Source organism: Rhineura floridana, chromosome 4 (assembly GCF_030035675.1).
Source record: "Rhineura floridana isolate rRhiFlo1 chromosome 4, rRhiFlo1.hap2, whole genome shotgun sequence".
NCBI lineage: Eukaryota > Metazoa > Chordata > Lepidosauria > Squamata > Rhineuridae > Rhineura > Rhineura floridana.
Genome location: NC_084483.1, coordinates 28,627,656 through 28,644,644, shown reverse-complemented (window position 1 = coordinate 28,644,644; position 16,989 = coordinate 28,627,656). Strand labels below are relative to the sequence as shown.

Sequence of the window (16,989 nt, the reverse complement as noted above, 5' to 3'; positions counted from 1 at the left end):
AATCCATGCAACTAATTGGTTCCTACTTTCAAAATAAATAGCCATCTTCCTACCAAAGAATGCCTGACAAAACAGAACAAATAGAACATTTATTAGCGCATTATGCTACTATTATAAACATATCATATAATAGTGCAAGAGAATAAGGACTAAGTTTCTAAACCATTCAGAAAAATACAATGACTACCTGCCACGTCTTAAAATTCCCTTGTCTTAGCCGTTTCTTGTATCAAAAGCACCCCTAAAAAGAGCCTTCATTACTTTATCAAATTGCATTTCTAGTAGCGGTTAAATAAATACTTAGAAAAATGTATTTAAGAATATCAAACAAGTAGGGCAAGAGCTGTATCCAAGAATAAACTCAGCAGGAAATATCACACATCCAACAAATGAAAGCTAGAATTTCAAACCCAAGAAGCTTCCATTCCAATGTGTAAAAAGATAAATCAGATGCACGATGAATTTTCAGCTATACAAACCATGTTGAGGTGCTCTTGGAAATCAACACCAATTAGATATCTGGGAATCTTATTAACTTCTAAATTGAACCCATAGTTTCTGTAAGTTAAGATGGATCTTAAATTGACAGCAGGGTTTTTTTACATGAAAATTTGAACACTTCTTGGTTTTGGGAAATTTCTCTTGTAAAAAATTCATTTCCTCAGGGGAAATCAAAATCTGATTATGGAAATATAACACCAGTAATTAAATCACTGGCAGAACATTATCAAAAACTATTGTTGTAACGTAACTGCGCCCCTCCAGATGTTGCTGGACTGCAACTCCCATCAATCCTAACCATTGTCCATGGTGGCTGATGCTGATGGGGAGTCCCAACATCATTTTTTTGGGGGGGGCACAGATTCATCACTGCCACTGTAATGGAAGAAAAAAAGGCAAATGCTGACACAAATACAGTGGAAGAAAGTGGCAGATTTGCAATTCTTTCTTTAAAATATTGTTACTATGCTGCTCAACCACAAGCTCTCTCAGACTAGATTAATGTAGAAGAAAAGTATTTGTTACTTCAAGAACAGCAATAATTACATATCTTTTTAACGTTATCAATGTGATCAAAAATGAGTGGGGGAAATGGCAGAAAATGACCAATCCATTGGTTAAGATCCATCTTGAAAACTTGGAATAAATTCATACGTATACAGGAAGCTGATTTATAATGTCAGATCACTGGTCCATCCAGCTCAGCATTGTCTACAGTGACTGGAAGCGGCTCCCCAGGGTTTCTCACAGGAGTCTCTCCCAGTCCTATCTGGAGATGCCAGGGATTGAACTCAGGGCCTTCTGCATACAAGACAGATGTTCTACTGCTGAACAATGGCAAAAGTAAACAAAGCCCCAAGCCTTCCCCATGGGAGTCTCTTTATACTGATCCATGGAGACTGAATTGGGAAAACAGTGAGATCAGCTAAGCATGTCAAGGTAAAAAAAAAAAGTACAAACTGTTAGTAATTTTTCATAAGAATTAAGTTAAAAGGAATAAAATAAGATCTACCAGTCTTTTCAATTAAAAAAATGGTTCAAAGTAAGATTACTGGGAATAGATTAAGAGAAGAAACTGAATTTGAAAAACTAATAATGATTCAAGGATTCCTTCTAGGCCTCTCCTCTGTGTGTGTGTGTGTGTGTGTATATATATATATCAGTGTGGGTGGGTGTGTACACATACACACAAAACATTTATATTATTCAAAATGGTCTGTGGTATTAAAAAGTAATTCTGGATACGATATGGCCCGCTGTAATGAATTTGCTAAGCACTTCCAGGATATGGCCCGCTGTAATGAATTTGTTAGGCACTTCCAGGATAAAATCTTTAGCATCTGCTAGGACTTAGGCTCCAGTGTTATAGCAGGTGAATCAAGCATGAGTTTCAGTTGGTACAGCCTGAGGATGTTGACAAGGTGCTTGGACAGGTTCGTGCAACCACTTCTGTGCTGGATCCTTGCCCTTCTTGGCTAATAAAAGCTAGCAGGGATGGAACAGCCGGCTGGACCAGGGAAGTGATTAAATGTTTCTCTGCGAGAGGGGGTGGTCCCTGGTTGCCTGAAAGAGGCAGTAGTGAGACCACTCCTGAAGGGACCCTCCCTGGACCCAGAAAACCTTAATAAATATAGGCTGGTAGCAAATGTTCCATTCCTGGGCAAGGTCCTTGAACGAGTGGCGGCAGGACAGCTCCAGACCCTGTTGCATGAGAACGATTATCTGGATCCATTTCAGTCGGGTTTCAGGCCTGGTTTTGGCACGGAAACAGCCTTGGTCGCCCTGTATGATGACTTTTGTCAGGAGAGAGAAAGGGGGAGTGTGACTCTGTTGATTCTCCTTGATCTCTCAGTGGCTTTCAATACCATCGATCATGGTATCCTTCTGGAAACACTGGCTGAGTTGGGAGTGGGAGGGACTGCATGGCGGTGGTTCCGCTTCTACTTGGCAGGTCGGATCCAGAAGGTGGTGCTTGGGGAACATTGCTCGGCGCACTGGACTCTCCAGTATGGGGTTCCACAGGGGTCAGTTCTGTCCCCCATGCTGTTCAACATCTACATGTAACCGTTGGGTGCAGTCATCCGGAGCTTTGGAGTGTGTTGCCATCAGTATGCTGATGACACGCAGCTCTATTTCTCCTTTTCATCTTCTTCAGGTGAGGCTGTCAATGTGCTGAACCAGTGTCTGGCTGTGACAATAGACAGGATGAGGGCTAATAAACTGAGGCTCAATCCAGACAAGACTGAGATGCTGCTAGTGGGTGGTTCTTCTGACTGGATGGTGGATGTCCAATCTGTCCTGGATGGGGTTGCACTCCCCCTGAAGGAGCAAGTTCGTAGCTTGGGGATTCTCCAAGAACTCTCTCTGTCAGGTAGCCTCAGTGGCACCGAGTGCCTTCTACCAACTTTGGTTGGTGGCCCAGTTATGCCCCTATCTGGACAGGGATAACCTCGCTTCAGTTGTCCATGCTCTGGTAACCTCCAAGTTAGATTACTGCAATCCTCTATACGTGGGGCTGCCTTTGAAGACGGTTCGGTAAGTGATTGAATTTAAATATCACCTTATTTCTTTGGAGTTGGGTGTCAAGGTACCTCTTTTTATCATTAATTTTTATTCAAATTTTCAAAGACAAAAAACAAAACAAAACAAAAATAATTAAACAATAAAATAAAATATTGACTTCCGATTTGTCGCAGATCAGTTATAAGTCTACAATATATAACAATCCTGTCTCCTAAATTATGTTATAAAATCACTTTCCTCCAGTAGTTATCTTAATTAATCATCAAATCTCATAAACATAACTTTATTCTTTCCACAAAAAGTCAAAGAGAGGTTTCAATTCCTTGAGAGATATATTTTTCAATTTTTCTCCTAATAAACATGTCGATTAATCCATCTCGTTCAAATCTGTTAGGTCCAATAATTTCAATAGCCATTCTTCCATTATCAATGTTAATTCCATCTTCCATCTTCAATAATCCTGTTAAGTCCAATAATTTCAGTAGCCATTCTTCCATTATCAATAATCCTGTTAAGTCCAGTAATTTCAGTAGCCATTCTTCCATTATCAGTATCCCATAATAATCTTGTTGTCATAGCCATAGTCCAAATAAACATATAGATTAATCCATCTCATCAAACCTGTTAGATCCAATAATTTCAATAGCCATTCTTCCATTATCAATATTAATTCCATCTTCCATCTTCAATAGTCCTGTTCAGTCCAGTAATTTCAGTAGCCATTCTTCCATTATCAGTATCCCATATTAATCTTGCTGTCATAGCCATAGTCATATAATAAGAGTCTGATGGGAATTTCCTTTATCACAAATATTTTCTTGCCATCAATTCTGAATATGTTGCTGAAATATTGTTGTAAAGTCATATCTCTGTTCTTCTTTTTTACAAAATGCACTGGCTCATCTCTTGAGAATTTTTCCATTGTCACATATCTGTAGTTAATTCCATAGATTTTTTCTATGTCAAGCTGCATCACATCATTCCAGTCCAGAAAATTATCCAAGACATTGATAACTTTATCTCTATTATCTTCATTAATTTCTTCAGAGACAACGTTGAATTCCAAACAGTAAATTTTGTTTCTAATATCCATAAACTCCAGATCTTTTTCCAATTCCACATTTGTTCCAATCTCCAGGGCTTGTAGCTTCCCTTTAATTTTTCTTTTCTCATCTCTAATCTCATCAATCCCCTCTCTCACAAGATCCCCTATTTCTTTAAGCTCCTGCGTCATTTTGCCAAATTCAATTTTCATCTCCTGTCTATCCTGTCTCAGGGTTTGTTTCGTTATCTCAATCTCATCCATTATTTTCTGAAACATAATTTCTTCCATGGTCTCAGCCACTTTCCTGATTGCCATTCTTAAAACCACAAAAACAAAAATTATTTCAGCCACAATTGGGTTAATATTCCAGGCTTGATGACATCACAGTGTAGACAGTACAGCCTGCCTTATCTCTTATATGTTCAGGAATACAAGACAAATTTAGTTCCCAGCTTCAAAACAGTTAGTGGCGTCGTGAACAAGTAGATTCGTCAAAATGAAATAGACCAAAAAGAAAATAGTCCCAGACATATAATACTCCAAAGTTCATAAATCAAATTTATTTATTTTTTCCCCTCCTCGAAATAGAAATCCCTCTTCCGTTTGTATCTTTAGAATGCACTTCCAGGCCAGCTTTTTGCAATAAAAACAAAGATAAGCTTTTTCAATTTCTTTCCTCCTTAATTTCGTGAATAAAAGAGAAGAGTTATAACTCACCCAGAAATTCTTTATAGCTGATTCATTGACAAATCTCTTTTTGCTGCAACGATTTAAACCAAGTGAAAAAAAAAATAGAAAGAAGGATGCTTGCCTGTTAAAGTCCGTTTTTCTTTGAAAAGATAAACGTGTCGCTTAATCAGTTAGAGCTTGATGGAAGTCCGTCCGGCATTGCTGGCTGAACCTTCTCTCATAAATTAATGAAATCCAGTCCTCCCAACAAAAACAGGCTTTTGTGGTTAATCTCCACGTTTCTCCCTGCCCGGGAGAAAATCTTTACCAGTCAAAAAGAACGTTCTGACTGATTTTAAAACTGAAAAAGCTTCTTCTGAGACGAGAGCTCGTCTCAAAAAGCAGGCACAAGTGAAGTCACCCTTCCCGGAAGTCGGGTGTCAAGGTACCTCTTATGTACACTTACCTGTTGTTGTTATGTGCCTTCAAGTCGATTATGACTTAGGGTGACCTTATGAATCAGTGACCTCCAAGAACATCTGTCATGAACCACCCTGTTCAGAACTTGTAAGTTCAGGTCTGTGGCTTCCTTTATGGAATCAATCCATCTCTTGTTTGGCCTTCCTCTTTTTCTACTCCCTTCTGTTTTTCCCAGCATTATTGTCTTTTCTAGTGAATCATGTCTTCTCATGATGTGTCCAAAGTATGATAACCTCAATTTCATCATTTTAGCTTCTAGTCACAGTTCTGGTTTAATGTGTTCTAACACCCAATTATTTGTCTTTTTCGCAGTCCATGGTATGCACAAAGCTCTCCTCCAACACCACATTTCAAATGACTTGATTTTTCTCTTATCTGCTTTTTTCACTGTCCAACTTTCACATCCATACATAGAGATCAGAAATACCATGGTCTGAATGATCCTGACTTTAGTGTTCAGTGATACATCTTTGCATTTGAGGACCTTTTCTAGTTCTCTCACAGCTGCCCTCGCCAGTCCTAGTCTTCTTCTGATTTCTTGACTGTTGTCTCCATTTTGGTTAATGACTGTGTCAAGGTATTGATAATCCTTAACAAGTTCAATGTCCTCATTGTCAACTTTAAAGTTGCATAAATCTTCTGTTGTCATCATTTTAGTCTTCTTGACGTTCAGCTGTAGTCCTGCTTTTGTGCTTTCCTCTTTAACTTTCATTACCATCACGGTTTGTGGGTGGGTAGGAGGTGACAAGGGAGGAGGTGGAGACAGGGAGGAGTGGAGAAAACAATTTTTTTTAAAAATGGAGTGGAGGAAAAAAGGAGCCGGAGGGCAAGAACATGAATAAAGGAGGAGAAGGAGGCAGCAGCAGAATGGAGATAAAGAACTGTGGAGGTGAAAGATGACAACGTGTGTGTGCTTGCACTTGGCACACAAAGTGGCCACCACCGTCTCTGGCTACTGTGCTGCACTGGCAGTATTTCAACTTTTTTGTATCTCAGGGGAAAATGTTTGCTTGGGTGAGTGTCCCTTAGTTGGTGGCAGGGCAGGGTCTGGAAGGTGGTTAAGTGAGAGAGATTATGCTTGCTGGCTGAGCGGCGGGGGGGTTGCACTTGATTTGAGGTGCAAAGATCTGAGTAGTGGCCTCTGTCTCCCTCCCCACCTCCCTTACCAGTGGAGAGACCACCATTGCTATCATGGATAAATAGAATGATTCTACTACCTCTGTATGTGTGTGTTTATTTTTAATGTTTTTTCAGGATCTTAGATGTGCAGCAGTCAAGGCCAGCACCTTGTAGGCATTTTTTTAAAAAAAGTAACTGAAATGTAACTGTAGTGATTACTTTTGAGAACAAGTAAAGTAATCAGTTACTTTCAGAGCAATTGTAATTGTAACGGCAATTACTACAGGCGGGCCCCGCCCTCGCTTATAGGCTGGTTTCCGTTCCGGACCCCCGCTGTAAAGCGGAAATCACCATAAAGCAGAACCCCATTCACTATAATGGGCCGCGTGGCGTGAAAATGACACGAAAACATTGCAAAACGTCGCAAAAGAGCAAAAAATACCTTTAAAATTGAAAATGAAAGCTGCCGCATCAGTGGAACACCTTAAAGCGGAACGCCGTAAAGCGGGGCCCTACTGTACTTTTTGGGCCATGTAACTGTAACTGTAATTTATTACTTTTTTAAAGTAATCTTCCAAGCTCTGAGGGGAACCAATACTTCACATGATTTGGAAACTATACTTCTGTTAATGCAGCCTAAGATGTCATTTGCTTTTTTTGCAGGTACATCACGCTGTTGGTGCATACTTAGCTTGTGATCAACAACAATTCCAAGATCCTTCTTGCATGTAGTATTGCTGAGCCAAGTATCCCCCCATCTCATAATTGTGCTTTTGGTTTCTTTTTCCTAAGTGTAAAACTTTGCACTTATCCCTGTTAAATTTCATTCTGTTGTTTTCAGTCCAATGCTCCAGCCTATCAAGATCACTTTGGATTTTTTTTCTGTCCTCCATGCTATTAGCTATCCCTCCCAATTTTGTATCATCTGCAAATTTGATAAACGTTCCCTGCACCTCCTCATCCAAGTCATTAATAAAAATGTTGAAATGCACTGGGCCCAGGACCGAGCCCTGTGGTACCCGGGTCATTACCTCTCCCCAGTTTGAGAAGAAACCATTGATAAGCACTCTGAGTATAGTTCTATAGCCATCTGTGGATCTACCTAGCTCACATTTAGCTAGCTTCCTAATCAGAATATCATGGGCACTTTGTCAAAAGCTTTGCTAAAGTCAGGATATATTATGTCCACAGCATTCCCAGTCTACCCAATCAAAAAATGAGATAAGATTAGTCTGGCAGAATTTGTTCTTGACAAATCCATGTTGGCTTCTAGTAATGCCTACATTGTTTTTGAGTAATTATAGACTGACCACTTTATAATCTGTTCCAGGATTTCCCCAGGGATTTATGTCAAACTGACTGGTCTGTAGTTCCCAGGTTCCTCATTTTTGCCCTTTTCTTCAGAAATTCCACATATGTGGAAAGTCTATGAGCACATTACAGACTTTTTGAGTTAGACTGTTTATAAAATTGTCTGCTATTGTTCAGCAAATAAATCCCCTTACCCTAGTGTTGGCATTATATTGTCTGATTATGAAGCAGATAATATATTGCATAAGGACCCTAGTATGATCTGTCTTAACATCAATGATGATAGAGGTTGCTAGGCACTGGAAGAAGATTTCACAGTAAAGGGGGTTAGGGCAGAATATAGAATTCTGTCCTATTGGTAAACCTTACATTTCACAGTAGATAGGCAAGGAGTTTAGCTAAACAGAACAATTTTCCAGGCATTTGGTTCCAATTTCTGGCTTTCATTGATAGGAGTGGGGAGAGACTAAGAATGCCACTGGAGGAAGCTTCATTTTGGAAAGACACTATCATAAATGTAATGGTAGCTGTTTTGCAACATATCTTTGATACATCAGACACACATTGTTCTGAGTGGAAGAGTTTATTCAATAAATGGCTCTGTATGTTCCTGAGTTTTCAGATTCTTTGTTATTTGTGAAAATACAATAAACATTTTAAATTACAACATGAAGAATGAAATGGCTATTATTCTTAGGCATTCCTTAGGTTTTATTTGTTTGGGGGGGGGATGAAAAATCCAATTCCCACATTAATAATCTTCTAGAAATTATTACATATTAATAATTTTAAGTGGTAACAACTAAGCAAAATAGGTTTATCCAATTCTCCTCATGTAGTGCCAGTTTCAGGCATTGCTGGCTGGTCAAGACTAATTAGTTCAGTGATATACTGAGGATTCAAATTGTATAGGCAGTCCTTGTTTCCATTTGCCATGCGTCAGAGGACAAAGAGCCTACAACTGAAGAGGAGTCAGATGTTGCTTCCATTGTACGTGCCCCAGCCATCTGAGCTGCTGTTTCTGCAATTCATCAGCCAGAACAATGGGACTTGCCTTTTGGTAAATAGTGAAATTAGGTAAGTCACTCATTCAAAACACCCAGAATATTGCAGAAGACCTCAGCTGGAAAAGAGCTAACTGCTGCTTGAGGACGGCCTGCAGCCTGAGCTATAAAGTCTTCTTTAGTACCACAGGTTCAGCTATCTAGTGTGATGATGGCAGCTGTCTCACTTACGTATGCAGATGTATGTAAAAGAAAACTGTTATTAACTCTGACTATTTTGAAACGTGGGTACACTTATGGCAAATGAGAGCAGCATTTGTAATTATCACCTTCCTGTCCCAAAATGCATTTATCCACAAAGTGGAAGCAGTATTAAAAATAGGACTTACACCGTAAAAATCCACCCCAGGCAAAAACAAAGGCTTTCCACCTTGAGCCTCCTCCTCATTCCCCAAAGATCTTTTCCATTTATATCCTTGTCATGTACAGACAGTTTCAACATATTAAAAGAAATACTTCATGCATCTGTGGAAAAATATTTTCCAGAACAAAAAGTTAGCATTCATTAGGAACGGGGCACTTTGCAGTGTGAACAATTCACTTTCGTTAAGTACCATATGGCTGCCCCTAGGAAAATGCCAACATGTTTCAACTCTACAGCTGGACCATGGTTCCTTTTATTCATTGTGCAGATGGCTGCAATTGACACAACCACTAAAACAGGTCTCAAGCACTTCTGTAGGATCATTAGAGTAATTGGTTATTAAATACAGTTGCCACTTTTAAAAAGCAGGTTTTAATGCTTGGCATATAAAATACACTGTTTGGCTATGGTGGGATAGACTGAGTAAAATTATAAAGGGGTAATGGGTAGGAAGGGTTATGCTAATGCTTTATCTAAGAGTCCAGGCAGATTTATGCAAAGTTGGTGTTGGAGGAGAAAACCCTGTCTTCATGACCTGTGAAAACAATAGGATAAAAATGATAAAACTGTTGGCTTACTAGGCCGTACTACCAATGTGTTTTTTCATCAAGTCTGAAATGTTTCAAGATGTATGGGAATGGAGCTGTGTTATCAGCTATGCCTGGCCTGAGAGAGCAGACATCCAAGGCCAGACAGGTTGTCATGGTAACGGGAGATAACAGCTGGGAAAGTTGTAACAGCCTGCTGTTAGTTCTTCCTTCTTCTGTGTGTGTCTTTGAAGCAAGCAGTTCTACCTAGTTCTATCTTGAAGGGGGGGAAACTCTACATGTATCTACTTTAAATGCCTTTGGCCGTAATGTCTTAGTAAAGACTCTTAAAACTTTCTCAAGCCTCTGTGATGCTTCTTTACCATCTTACATCCAACGTAACGTGTTGTTTCACGCAAGAACCGCCAACCATCAACAGTGTTATGGGCCCAGATCCACAGCGCGTTACACAGGAGTAAGTGGCTGGTCTGAACGGCAGACGGAGTTCCAGAGGGCAGCTTGATTGATTGTGCCAGACAGAGGTGAGCAGAGATGGCTGTAAACTTGTCTGGAGGCTTGCCGATGGAACGACTTACGGAAAAGCATTATGGCAGTTGGAAGCCAAGGATGCGTGCTTTCCTAATAAAAGAGGATTTATGGGAAGCTATTGAAGGTACACCCCCTGCACCCCTTACAGCGGCCTGGACACGGAATGATGAGAGGGCGCAGGCTTTTATTACTCTGGCTCTATCAGACTCTCAACTGCTACACGTGAGAGATGTTACAAACGCCAAACAGATGTGGGACGTGTTGGAGGCCCTTCATGTGCAACAGACCGCGGGATCTAGATTGTGTTTGGCACAGAAGCTGTACCAGATGCGCTTCACAGGTGAGTGCGAAATGAGTGAGCATCTCACGGAATTCAGATGCTTGTTTGCAGAGCTGACGGACCGAGGTGTCGAACACAGGGAACTTCAGAAGACCTATTTGATCCTGGCTTCACTCGATGGGAGTTGGAATAATTTTGTTATGGGAATTGAAGCCATGCCCCATGGGGGGCTCAATGTTGCGTTTATTGAGGAAAAATTGAGCCAGGAATGGCAGCGGAGACAAGAGGAGAAGAAAAGTGCCGTGCCGAAGGAGGCTGTCGGAAGCAAGCAGGATTACAAGCAGGAGCAGGAGCGGCTAAAGGCTTGTTATATTTGCGGAGCTCGTGGGCATCTCCAGAGAGACTGTGCAGTCAAGCGAAACTCCAGGGACGGAGGCTGGAAGAAGCATAGCGGAAGTGTGAACTTTGTTTGTAAACAGAAGTCTCAAGATTTAGGACCTGTTGACTGGATTCTTGACAGTGGTGCGAGCCATATATTAATTACAGACAGGAGTTTGTTTTATTCGTCTACAGATGAGCAGGACTTTGTTCAACTAGCGGATGGATTGCGGAAAAATGTGGAGGCTCGAGGACTGGTGAGATTTGATAAGCTTGGAATACTGTCAGATTGTTTGTTTGTACCAGAACTGTCTCATAACATGTTGTCTGTGAGAAAACTGACCAGTTGTGGGTTTTCAGTGTTGTTTGACAGAGACAAATGTTATGTAATGAGGGGAGATCAAGTGTGCTTGCAGGGAAGCCTGAATGATTCCCAATTTGTAATAAAGAGCAGTCAAGCAGGGTGTGCTGTGTTAAACGCTGAGGCACAGACACATCAAGGCTGCGTCCATGAATGGCATCAGAGGCTGGGGCATGCAAACTTTGACACGATAAAGAAAACCCCAATGCATAGTGTAAACATGCGTTTGAAAGATTGTGGACAGTTAATGATGGATTGTGATGCGTGCCATAAAGCGAAAATGACAATTGCACCCATAAAACGGGAGGCTGAAAGGACCACATCAGCTCCCTATGAACTCATTCATGTTGATTTATCAGGGCCAATAAACACTTCACGAGGAGGTGCTAGGTACTTTATGGTAGTGGTAGATGATTTCTCGAGATACACTCATCTTTATTTGCTCAAGCATAAAAGTGAAGCTGAGCAGAAGCTGAAACTGTTCATTAAGAGAATCAAAACTCAACATGGCACCACGGTGGGGGCTATACGCTCAGACCAGGGGGAGGAATTCATGGGTAAAGCATTGCATGAAGTGCTGGCAAGTAAGAAAATAGCACTTAAACCTTCCAACGGGACTGCTGAGAGAAAAAACAGGGTGCTTCAGGAAGCAATGAGAGCCATGTTAATGGATTCCAGTTTAGGGAATTCTTTCTGGGGAGAGGCAATCATGTATGCGAATTACATTCACAACAAGGTGTTACACAGTGCACTTGGAATGTCACCTTATGAGAAACTCACTGGGAGAAAGCCGAAAGTGCAACACATTCAGAAATTTGGAGCTAGATGCTGGGTCCACATTCCACAGGGAAAAAGAAGGGGCAAACTTGCACCCAGAGCCCAACAGGGATTTGTTCTGGGGTTTCAGCATGCATATTTCAGAGTTTGGATTCCAGAAACACAGCAATTAATTCTGAGCAGAAGCATTAAAGTCTCAGAAAAGCCTTGGGATCAAAGGCAAACAGTCATTCTTACAGGGTCAGCTGACACACAAGCATAAACACAAGCACAAACATTTAAACCAAACCTTGACATAAAAGTGGAAGGCACACAAATTCCACTTAGGGATGCATTAAATGAACTCATTTGTGGGAAACGAAGATCAAAGAAACGCAAGGCTGAGGAAATGGAATATCCTACGCAGGCTGTACCAAGCACCAGCTCAAATGGGGGGGCTGAGAGAGCAGAAGCTCTAGTGCCTTTGAGACGTTCTGAGAGATCTAACATTGGCAAACCGCCTGATAGATTCACGGTAGGATTAATAACCAGTCCTGGGATGCATAAGGAGGTTGAAATGGATCCTGAGACATTGTATCTGACTTGTGTTCAGCCAAAGTTTGATTGAATAAAGTTCTAGCTAAATGTACAGAGATGTTCTGAGCTGTACTGAAATGTAAACTGAATCTGTATGATGCAATGTATTGAAATGTATTACCTTTGTATTGTAGAAATGTATTACTGTTGTTGTTATTGTTGTAATGGATTTACAGACATGATGAAAGGGGGGAATGTTGGCTTACTAGGCCGTACTACCAATGTGTTTTTTCATCAAGTCTGAAATATTTCAAGATGTATGGGAATGGAGCTGTGTTATCAGCTATGCCTGGCCTGAGAGAGCAGACATCCAAGGCCAGACAGGTTGTCATGGTAATGGGAGATAACAGCTGGGAAAGTTGTAACAGCCTGCTGTTAGTTCTTCCTTCTTCTGTGTGTGTCTTTGAAGCAAGCAGTTCTACCTAGTTCTATCTTGAAGGGGGGGAAACTCTACATGTATCTACTTTAAATGCCTTTGGCCGTAATGTCTTAGTAAAGACTCTTAAAACTTTCTCAAGCCTCTGTGATGCTTCTTTACCATCTTACATCCAACGTAACGTGTTTCACGCAAGAACCGCCAACCATCAACAAAAACTTGTTTTGCACACACTGACCCCATATCATTACTATGTGTAAATTCAGACAGACTGTTTATAGGATCTGGGTATAAACTATGAGGAACACTCATTTTCATACAAAGGCATTCTAAGATTACATATTTAGGAAAATGAACACAAATAAAAACACTGTAGGAAACTGTGTTTGAGTGTTGTTAAGCAGCCATAAGAATCCAACTGTTGGAAACAGCAGATTCACCTATGCACAGCATGCCTGTCACAGGCTTCCTTTCTCTCAACCATTTAAGAAAAACAATAGTATGCATATGCAATAAGATACTGCAACAATAAAGGCTTCATGTTTATAACATCTTCCATACATAGTTGTTGTTTTTTTTAAAGGGCCTGACATTTGATGGTCTATAGTGTCAAAACCCTGTTTTAAAACAAAGCATGGTTTCATGTGAATGAGCAACGTACTGGTGCACACTGCTCAAAAGTTCCCAAGGTGCTCCTGTCACAAGACTGCTGCTGCCAAAGCAAAAGCCAGAGTTTGGCTTGTCATGATGTTTGAACCTGGGCTTGTGGATTGTTTTCTCCAAACAAACCATGATCAGTAAGCCAGGAACAAATGATGTTTACCACTTGAGGCTTGTTTGGAGAAAAATGAGACCAGATTCCAGTGCTGCTCATTCACATTAAACTATCATTTTAATCTATAGTTTAATGTGACATGCAAAATGGACCACCGTCTATATTTATTCTGGACTAAAATCAAACAAGAACTCCAATAATAAAAAGAAGTTCTTTCTTTGAATGTTACTACATAATTCATCAAAATGGAGATATAACAAGTTAGGAATTCCAGTTTGTCTGTGACTTTTTGTTAAAGGAGATTGTAGATTTTTTAAAGGAACACATCCTCTACAATACATTACAGAGCAAAGTTAGGCATTATTAAGTCAGATGGTAATGGTTGCTTATTTTATAGCTTAGTAAATTTTGGCAGTCTAGTCTCTCCCAACCCTGATGAGAGCCATCCTGGAGACAAGAAGACTACTACATGGAATGGAACAGGTATTATTATTATTACACTAGATGACAACAGAAAATTTCTGCTTGCTTACAATTTCAATGAAGGAAATAATCCACAAATGTCTATGCTGACCAACCTTGTCATCACTGGCACCCGAGTCTCCCCAGCCAAGGTTTGCTGAGACTACTGGGGATGCATTGGTGCAGCAAGTGTTGTTGATCATGCTCTAAGTGAAAAAAATGATTTCATACACAGCTGCTAAAATCTGTGGGAAAAGTGCTTAGTATTATTCTAAGAATTTTGATTATTGCCTTGTACTGAGAGAAACAAAGATGGATGGATGTTATATGTAAAACTGGATTCTGAATTGTTTTTAATGTAGTTTTATATGTTGGGACCTGCTCTGTGATAATTTTATGATGCAGGGTGGGAAATAAATTTCACAAACAACCCATACCAACAAATACTATTAGAAGTCATACCCTGGATAGTTAAATTTCTAAAGTAGAAGCAAAACAAGACTAAGAAAACATAAAGACACCCACAAAGCCATTATCTATATTTATCAGGAACAGAAAGTTATATTCATTGTTTCTTCTCCAGACTGTAGAGCTGCAGCAGTCAATTACATAAAAGGCAATATTCTTTACGGTATTGCAGAAGAGAAGGAAATATAGAAAAGGAATAGATTAGATGGAAGTGAGACATGAATATTTTAAGAACTCACAACAAATAAGCCTTCATTAAAAAGTGAATGTAGAATTGTTAATAAAATTTATATGCATATTATATAGATACATGCACATGCACACATGTATATACATATGCACACACACACACCCCTCAGCTCAAGACTCCTGATCCCCATGGGTCAAGACACAGCACTCTGTGTTACAGTTTTCGTTTCAAGGTCCAACCAACTTTTTGGCTATTGCAACATTTTACTAGTAGGAAACTGATGAAATAGCTTTAAAAATCCTTTAAAATGCTATTACAGTACCTTTCTAACATCAGTAGGACGTTGTTAGGCTGTCATTCCACAGATGTTCATCTCCACACATACAAGAATACAAGCAAATCCCACAGGGTATTTAACTTCATGTGCAGAATACCTGAATGTTAAAAATTTGTCAGTTACCATACATTTCCCTTTTTCCCCTCCTGCTGTGATAACATATGAGAGGGGAGAGCAAACCAGCGTATTTTTTAAAAAAACATATATGATTAAACTTACCAAGGAAATATATACTAGCCCATCAAAAACCACCTTGCTGCAGAAAGTACACAAAGAAAGCCACACTGAAATTACAGCAAAATAGTATCTTACGCTGGAACCGTAATTATTCTTGAACACTACAGGTTTGCTGAATCCCATCTGTTCTACTACATTTTTCTTTGTCTTTCAAGCGAACAGAAACAAGTTGCCATATAATTTCCATCTTTCCTTTCAACAATAGCTGAATGTTTCTTTTGGAGTGTACGTAAAAGGCAAAGCTCAACAATTTAGACCACACACACACCCCAACAAGCCCCGAACATTGCTTTCCTCCTCCTTTTATTTAAAGAAAAAATAGCAGAGCCAAAATGAATGTTCCGCAGAAAGGTCATACTAGACACAGCACAAAGTCTACCTCCCACAGAAGGCCAAGGCAGACATCTAACCTCTCACATTTTTGTGCAGTGGATAATCTTTATACAGTGCACGCCAACCACATAACAGCAGCTGACACTACAAGAAAGTCATTGGCTGCTGCTCTAAATTGTGTACCTTTTATATTAGGCAAAATTTATTGCATTTTGCACCTCATCTGATCTACAAACAGCTAATATCACCTATTGGTAAAAATGTGTAAACTTAGTAAGATTACACTTGGTCTGCCCTCACATCTTTGATTTAATATTTTACTTTGTTTCCCTTTTAAATAATTACTATGTAATGAAAGGCAGTCTATAAATTTGCTTAATACAATACAATAGTTATTAATAAAGCATATATCTTTCTGATTCCAAAAGAATAACTCAGGTTGGCTTGTGGCATAACTAAAGGTTAAATTCAATTAGTATTGCTCCACTGACAGAAGCTTCTTTGATCCAGCACAGCCTTTAATCAGCAGATAGAGGTGATCTTTTGAGAGTCCCCCCTCTGCTCTGTAGCATCCCAAAAACTCTGCTCCAATGGGTTGAGTGACCCTTTTGGAACAGTACAGAAGCATAGGGGCCTTGTAGAAGATCACCTTGCACTTCCCTTCAGGGTCAAGCACAGCACTCTTCTCCCTGCAGCTGAGCTCAGAACAAGTGACAGGCACCAGCAGCCACAGCAACAACAGAAGCCTGCTATTCAGCTGGAATCTCAGGATGAGCCACAGCTGAAGATGGGAAGACTAAGAAGTGGGGCAGCTCATCAGCCAGAAAAGCTGCCTTGAGGGGGGTGGAGGATGAGACAGACACAATAGACTGGGTTACCATTAACATGTTCTATGTGGGGCTGCCCGTGTTTAGAGATATAACATTTCTGGAAATTTGAAGCCATGGAAAAAAGTAATTTTTCTCCCCTTTTTGACAACCTGGTCAGAAGTGTACATTTCCAGCAATTTTAAAATGGTAGCAGATTCCACTTCCTGCTGGAAGCCATTCAGAAAACTGAGACATGACAAAACGTGACTGCAAGTTTGGCAGGCACTGATAGATCACAGGACACAAAACTACCTTGTATCCATCCTTTCCTTCCCTTGACTAGAGGCTGCTCAGGGTAAAAGCTCCCTCTGCTAGTAAAAAGAAAAAAGAAGAAAACCCTAGGAGTTAGCACTGATTAGTCGGTAGCCTTATCCAAATAGTTTCACAATGGAATCTCTCTGGATCTTAAGGATTTTTT

General features: G+C 40.1%; 1 protein-coding gene across 9 annotated transcripts in view; it reads right to left on the bottom strand.

Moving 5' to 3' along the window:
• The window catches only part of KLHL29 (kelch like family member 29), a 616,221-nt gene that overhangs the window by 455,747 nt on the left and 143,485 nt on the right, over positions 1–16,989 (bottom strand). The window contains exon 3 of one of the 9 annotated variants that reach the window (XM_061622705.1): positions 15,118–15,229. The exons of the other annotated variants lie outside the window; for them this stretch is intronic. The gene's annotated coding sequence lies outside the window, so the exon portion shown is untranslated. The remainder of the gene's footprint in view (positions 1–15,117; positions 15,230–16,989) is intronic. 9 annotated transcript variants of the gene reach the window in all.